The following is a 7217-nucleotide window of genomic DNA, read 5'->3' as shown; positions in this document are numbered from 1 at the left end:
GTTTAGTGGATAAATATTCCACCTTCTAGCTTAAATTTATTCCTGCACAAATGGAATTGATTTTTAAAAATTTTTTACTTATTCTTTATAGTTATACATGACATATTTATACAAACATGGAGTATGCCTTATTCTAATTAGGATCCTAGTCTTGTGGTTACACATGATGTAGAGATTCACTCTGTTATATTATAGATATACATAGGAAAGTTAAGTCCAATTCATGTGTTTAAGACTTCAACATAATGATTAAGTCCGAACCATGTCTTGCCTATTCCTGTCCCCCCTCCCTTCCCTTCATTCCCCTTTGTCTAATCTACTGAACTTCTATTCTTCCCTTCCCCTCCTTGTTGTGTGTTACCATCCACACATCACAACATTCAGAACAACAACAACAAAAAAATTGTTTTTTTTTTTTTTTGGATCATTTTGTTTAACAATAGTTTCCACATCCATCCATTTTCCTACAAAAGGCATAAAGTCATTTCTTTTTATGAATAAATAATATTCCATTGTGTATATATATACACCAAATTTTCTTTTTTGGTACTGGGGATTGAATCAGGGACACTTGACCACTGAGCCTCATCCCCAGCCCTGTTTTGTATTTTATCTAGAGACAGGGTCTCACTGAGTTGTTTATTGCCTCATCATTGTTGAGGTTGGCTTTAAACTCACAATCCTCCTGTCCTGAGCTGCTGGGATTGTAGGCATGCACAAAATTTCTTTATCCATTCATCTGTTGCAAGGCACCTGGGCTGGTTCCATAGCTTTGCTAAATGTGAATTGAGCTGCTATAAACACTGATGTGGCTGAGTCACTGTAGTATTCTAAGTTCTTTGTGTATATACTGAGGAGGAGTGGGATAACTGTCAAATGGTGGTTCCATTCCGAGTTTTCTGATCCTGTGCTTTTCTTTGTCAGTAGACTTTTGATGGTGTCTTCAATTTCATTGCTTGAAATATATCTGTTTAAATTTCCTGTCCTCCAAGTTCTCTTTGGGTAGGTCAATATGTCTAAAAATTTGTTGATGTCTTCAAGATATTCTATTTTACTGGAGTACAAGTTTTCAAAATAGTTTCTGATTTTGTATTTCAGTAGTATCCATGGTGACATTTCCTTTTTCATCATGAATTTTAGAAATTTTAGCTTTCGCCCCTCTTTCTCTTGGTTAGTATGGCTAAAGGTTTATCAATTTTATTATTTTTTTTAAAGAACCAACTTTTTGTTCATTTTTTTGAATTTTTTATTTATTTCAATTTTATTGAATTCAGCTCTGATTTTAATTATTTTCTGCATTCTACTGCTTTTGGTGTTGATTTGTTTTTCTTTTTCCAGGTTCTTGAGATGTAATGTTAGGTTATTTATTTGGTGATTTACTATTCTTCTAATGAATGAGCTCAGTGCTATGAACTTTCCTCAGAGAACTGCCTTCATAGTGTTCCAGAGATTTTATTTTATCGAAAGCAGATCTCTTTTATTCTGTTTTCCTCTCTATTTTGAAAATTTCAAATATTCAAGTTTAGACACACCAATAGTGGGGTTATCATATGTAAGTGACAGTGTGATCTCTCCCTGAGTCAGTCCAGATATTTAAAGAATGTGAGAGCCCTGAAATCCTCAGGTAAAGATTTTCAAAGTAAAAAAGACTTGTATATGTGAGATTAATTTATTTTTTCTTGCTGTGCTGTTTAGGGAGGAACTTGTTAGGAACACAGGGTGGCAGAGTGCCAGAGCAGACAAGGTAGCCAGCTGTTGAGGTCCCATAGCAACTTGAATTAAAAGCAACTGTTTTTTTCCCTTTGGTCTTAAACTGGTTTGGGCCATTCGCCTCTATTTTACATTTCAGATGCAAGCCTTGGAGAGAGAGAGCTGGCATGCCGCAGTCTGGCTGGGCACAATCAGGAGCCACTTGTCAAAAGAAACTAACTTTATTTTTAGAACCACACACGCCAAACAAAACAGCCTCTCAGGAAAAATCCTCAGAGCCTCAACTGCCACCACCGGCTTTCCACAAGCCTCTCTCTCCCACACAAGCCTCTCTCCACCTCCCACAATCCTCCTGCTCTTGAGGCCGATTGGCTGGGTCACGTGGGCGGAGCCAAAAAAGTCCCCCAATGAGCAGCTCCGTGGTCTGAAAGGGCAGGGAAACAGTCCAATGAGCATCACCGCAGAGGAGCCAATCAGCTAGATGTTGCTGGGGCCGAGGAGCCAATCAGCTAGATGTTGCTGGGGCCGCTGTGAGCCAATCATCAGCCGGCAGCTGGAAGTTTGCTGGCAGCTGGAAGTTTGCTGGGGCCCCTTTGGCTGTGGCTCTCAACACTGGCAGAACCTAAGACATAAAGGAAGCTACTATTGTGAGCTTAAGAGGCAAAAACCTCATATATAGAGCATTTTAACCATTTTTCCCTTTTGGAAAACAAATCGCTTAAGGTGTGGTGCTATAGTTCATGTTTTTCCTCTGGTGGGATCTAAACAGTCCCAAATTAATGACTACAAAGTAAAAATTGACATGAGAATTTCATCTAGACCCTCACTGATACAGTGAGTATGCAGCTGCTTTCCCACCTTCTCCTAGGTATCTAAAGTGCCTTCCTCTAGGAACCAAGGGCAAGTTTAAAACTTCAGCAAGTTGATGACTTTTAATCAATGCCCTCAAGCTTTAAGCATTACTCTAAGCATTTGCACATTAAGGTCCTCTTGTGAGAACCTGAATTCCCCATGTTTCACACCCAGCTACTTGCCGGGTTTCTGTTCTCCGACTAAAAGGCTCAGGGGTCACTCTAGTTAAACTGGGCTAACTGGGCTGCACGAAATAACCACACAAGAGACACAAATACCTTTTTCTTTGGGGTCGCTGTGACAGCTCCTCTGACCTTAAGGGTCCGCAGGAAGAGAGAGATCGAGAGCATGCGCTGACCCCTTTTATTGAGGAGAAGCTATTCAGATGAGGCAAGGGGTCAGGTTTCAGGGGGCTGAGTCTATCTTCATGATGTCCACTGTCAGCAGGTTGACTGACATCTGGGTAGGGCCACACCCAAGGGAACAGTAAGAGAAGGGGACACACGGAAGGCACTTCCATGGAAAATTCTATCCTAAACAGGGCAAGGGGTTATATTACAAAGGAACAGGTGAGCGTAGTTTCACCCATGGGGCTGTAGCAAGACACACCCATGCACCAGACACCGACCCTCGCACCCAAGAAGGGTGAGGAAAGCTCTGCCACGTTTTTGCAACTGAGTGCCTCAGCACCCAGCCAGGGAGTGTAACCCAGTCACATGTAAGGTTGGTCTCCCACAGCTACTGATACCCTGCTATTGATATTTGCTCCTTACTTGCAACCTCTTCTTTGGTCACCTCAAAATTTTGCTATGCTACACAGTGACCTTTTCTTTTGTTGGGATCTCAAAATTTTATACATTCATTTTTCCAAGAATGTTCTCATCTAATTATTCTTTTTCAAGTTCCCCTGTACTCAAGCCCCTCGTTGGGCACCACTTGCTGCGACCTGCACAGCAACAACGAAGGATCTCGAGGAGGGGTGACCTGAGATCAAGAAAAACACAGACATTTTTAAGGAAAACTGGGACCAGGTGGGATACTGCCCTCCAATGGAGGAACAGTGACCCCGGAACTAGCTCAGCAGGTTTATTATATAGGGTCTCATAACCAGGAATTTTTACTATAGAGGCTTTGTAGATTGTTCAAGGCTTGTGAGTTTTCAAGAGGCTTCTTTGTGCACTAAAAACTTAGAAACATTTTTGTGGCTAGCCTGCTGTACCGAGAAACCCCATTGTACTGGAATGTCTGAAAACTACTGACGTCAGAGCTGAGTATCAAGGCTGTTTGCACCCTGGCCTTTTGGCAAGGAATGTTTCCCAGGCTTGGGCTTTTATCTGCACTGCAGGATCAGCTGATGGCCAGGGCCCATTCACTCTCCATACAGGCTACCTTCCCTGGCTAGCTGGGACTTATTAAATAAAATATATGCCTTTATCTCTCAGCACATCATTTGTCAGATTATTTTATATTTAATCTGGATTGAATCTATGACCATTGTACTTACCAATGAACTTTTTCTTGTAATTTATCCTTTTGTCTGTGTCCCTAGCAGTGGTTTGCAATATCTATGACCGTTTGACTTCATGGGGTACTTACTCTATATGTGGTAGGTCCAGTCTCAGGGGTCATAAATGTCCCCATGGGAAATGAGAGGAGAGAGCCCAGCCTGAGTTCCTTGTTCCCTGGAGCAGATGCCTGATGCTGCCACCTTTGAGATTCAAAGCCCATGGGCCCCAATCTCTTCAAATGATTTGATTCTGTTCTGTCTGTTGTCCAGGAAAATGGTTCTCCTATATGAACCTAGATATGAAATGTGGATTGTGATCTTTGTCAGTTCTGTGGTTGAGGCAGAGACTATCTTAACTAGGTCTCTCTCAAAGCTTTTCTTTCTTCCCTGTTTATGTTTCCCTGGGCTGTCAGCGTTGAGACCATAAATCTCCCATTTCAGAATCCATTGCTACTGCAGGTGTGGCTCTGCTGGGTGACCCATGCTACCCACTTCACTGCAGCGGTTCATAGAGACTTTTGTGTCCACTGGGAAGAACTGCACACAGGTCTGTAATACTAACACACATGGACCTGTAATGCTGTCAGCTGTGGATTGTTACTATTTTAGTTCCAAAAATGATTTTATAACTTGATCAAGAGCAATATTTTTACTTCAGAGTTCTACTATCATGTATTATTCTCATTGTTGTAGGTCACACCTTTGTGTCTTTGACTTCCTTCGCCAGCCTATTGAATGAATGTTTTGCAGATGCCTTTCTGTCTGTCCTAAAGTGAAAAAGACAGCCACACTGCACACACATGGAGCAGCGAAGACCAATCAAAGCAGGCTCTTAATGCAACTATAGACTTTGCAAAATTATTGTTTAAAAATCTTCATAATAGCATCATTGTACTTCCTGAGCATGACACATCGAGAGTTGGTCTTTTATGTTGGTGAAATAGTGTTGCTGGGTCTTTCCTCCCTGTCTACTAGTGTGTGCAAGTTCACATTAATGCTGTGCTCAATGTCACACCAGGACACCCAGGTGATTCCACTGTAGGTGGTTAATAGTATGAGGGCCGTGCTATTTCCTCATCTAGGTTTCTAACAGGATGCCCGGCTGGTCTCTGTTGGATGAACTAAGGAGGATTCTTTAGCTTCTTCTGGACCTGGCTTTTGTATTCTGCGCCCCCCCCCCCCAGTGCTGTCATGGTTCCAGGTGTGAAGGGAGGCTGAGCCTGCCTGCTTTGGAAGGCAGCACTCTTCCTGAAGTGGGAGTGGTCCTTCTTTTTAAAAGCCAACATATAGGCCCAAGGTAGATACACAAAAGTGGGGAAGAGCTATAGGGGAGTTAGTGGGGACCAAGGATTAGGGAGTTGGAACATTAATAAGCACAGCAATTAATTTGGGGTTAAAAGAATAAAAAGCTTTGCTCTTTCCAAAATTTTAAAACTTGAAAATGTTATGAAAAAGTCCATGAAACTTGGAGGAAGAATAATGTGAATGTTATTAGTCCCTTCATACCACAGCAAGAATTTTTTTCTTTTTGACCTTACCTGAGATTGGATCCATTGGATGGAATCATTTAGAATCCTCAAGAATGCTGAACATGTAAAGATAGATGCATTCAAACTATTTTACTGCATTATGTGTATTAGAATATTTAGGTCTTTGTTATTGTGATTTTTGTCTTGGGGAGAGTTCACTGGTGATTTCGTCATTATGTGTGAGCACTAGATGGCAGTGTGGATTTTTAAGATTAGGCCCAGAGCAACAAATTTCAAATAATTAAAAAAAAAAAAATTCATTTTTTTAGTTGTAGTTGGACACAATACCTTCATTTATTTATTTTTATGTGGTGCCTCAGCCTAACCCTAACCCAGGATCGAACCTAGGGCCCCGCACGTGCTAGGCGAGCGCTCCACCGCAGAGCCACGACCCCAGCCCTCAAGTAAATTAACTGTGCTCGTGGTGCTATACTTGATCCCTCTTATAACTGAAAGTTCATTCCCTTTGACCAATATTACCCCCTTCAATCTTCCCCACTCTTCAGCATCTGGTAACCACTGTTCTACTCCTTTACCTAGTCCTTTTTATTTTTTAATTTGTTTTGCTGAGGGTCTTCTCACTAAGTTGCTAAGGCTGGCCTTGAATTTTTGCTTCTCCTGCCTCAGCTTCCTGAGTCCCTTGAATTACAGAATTACTGATTACAGGGGTGAACTACCACACCTGACTATTGGGACTTATTTTATGACCTCAAATTTACTGGAGCAGAAACTTGTGTGCAAAAATATCTGCAAGAACCAGTGCCTGTGTAGGTAAACCTAAATTGCAATCCATGAATTTCTGGAGGCTTGGTATGGACAGATAATATCAATTACTGAGATTGCCTTATTCTTTATTATCTCCTTCAGATTTGGGTCCAAATATGCTTCTCCCATTAAAACTTTGAAGTGCGGGCTAGGGAGCCTCTGGACCGAGGCGCCCCAGTCTCCCACCTGGCAGTTGCCCGCGATCCCGCCGCCCGCTCTGCCTCCCCGCAGTTTCCTACTTCCCGGCACCCAAACTCCGACTCACTAGAAAACACTCAGCCTTGCCCCGCCGCACTCCTCCAGGCCCAAGCTCGAGGCTGCCGGCCCCCGTCCCTTCGCCCACCCGGTCCACACAGCCCCGCCGGAGCCCGGGAGAAGGGCCTCCGTATTGCGCACGTCCTCGCGAGCCGGGCCGGACTGCTGACCCTCTCAGGGCCGGGCAGGCCCTCGGAGGCCCAGATGGGCAACTGCTGGGAGTCCGGCCCGCCGCCCGCGCACACGCCGCTCCCGCAGCCTTCAAGGCCCTGCAGATCTAGCGGCCCGGGCCGCGCCCGCCAGTCTTCCAGAGCCTCGGGGAGGCCGGGGTAGGGGCGCCGCGGCGGAGCAAGGGCGGCGCCTGAAGGACTCAAGGGCGGCGTGGGTTAGGAGCCCGGGCCCCGCCCTGCACTGTTTCCCTCCAGTTGCCGGGCGCTGACCAGACCTGGCAGAGGTGAAAGCCGGGCCCAGGGTTCCCCTCACCGAGATAGGCGCTGGGGGTCTGCACTGCTAACTGACAGGGCAGTGCTAGTGCAGGCAGAGCTGGCTCTGCGGGGGGCGGGGCGGGGCGAAGGCGAGCACGTGGGCGTCCATGGGGC

The sequence above is a fragment of the Marmota marmota genome, unplaced genomic scaffold (assembly GCF_001458135.2).
Source record: "Marmota marmota marmota unplaced genomic scaffold, marMar, whole genome shotgun sequence".
Taxonomy (NCBI): Eukaryota; Metazoa; Chordata; class Mammalia; order Rodentia; family Sciuridae; genus Marmota; species Marmota marmota.
Note: the sequence above shows the minus strand (reverse complement) of the source record.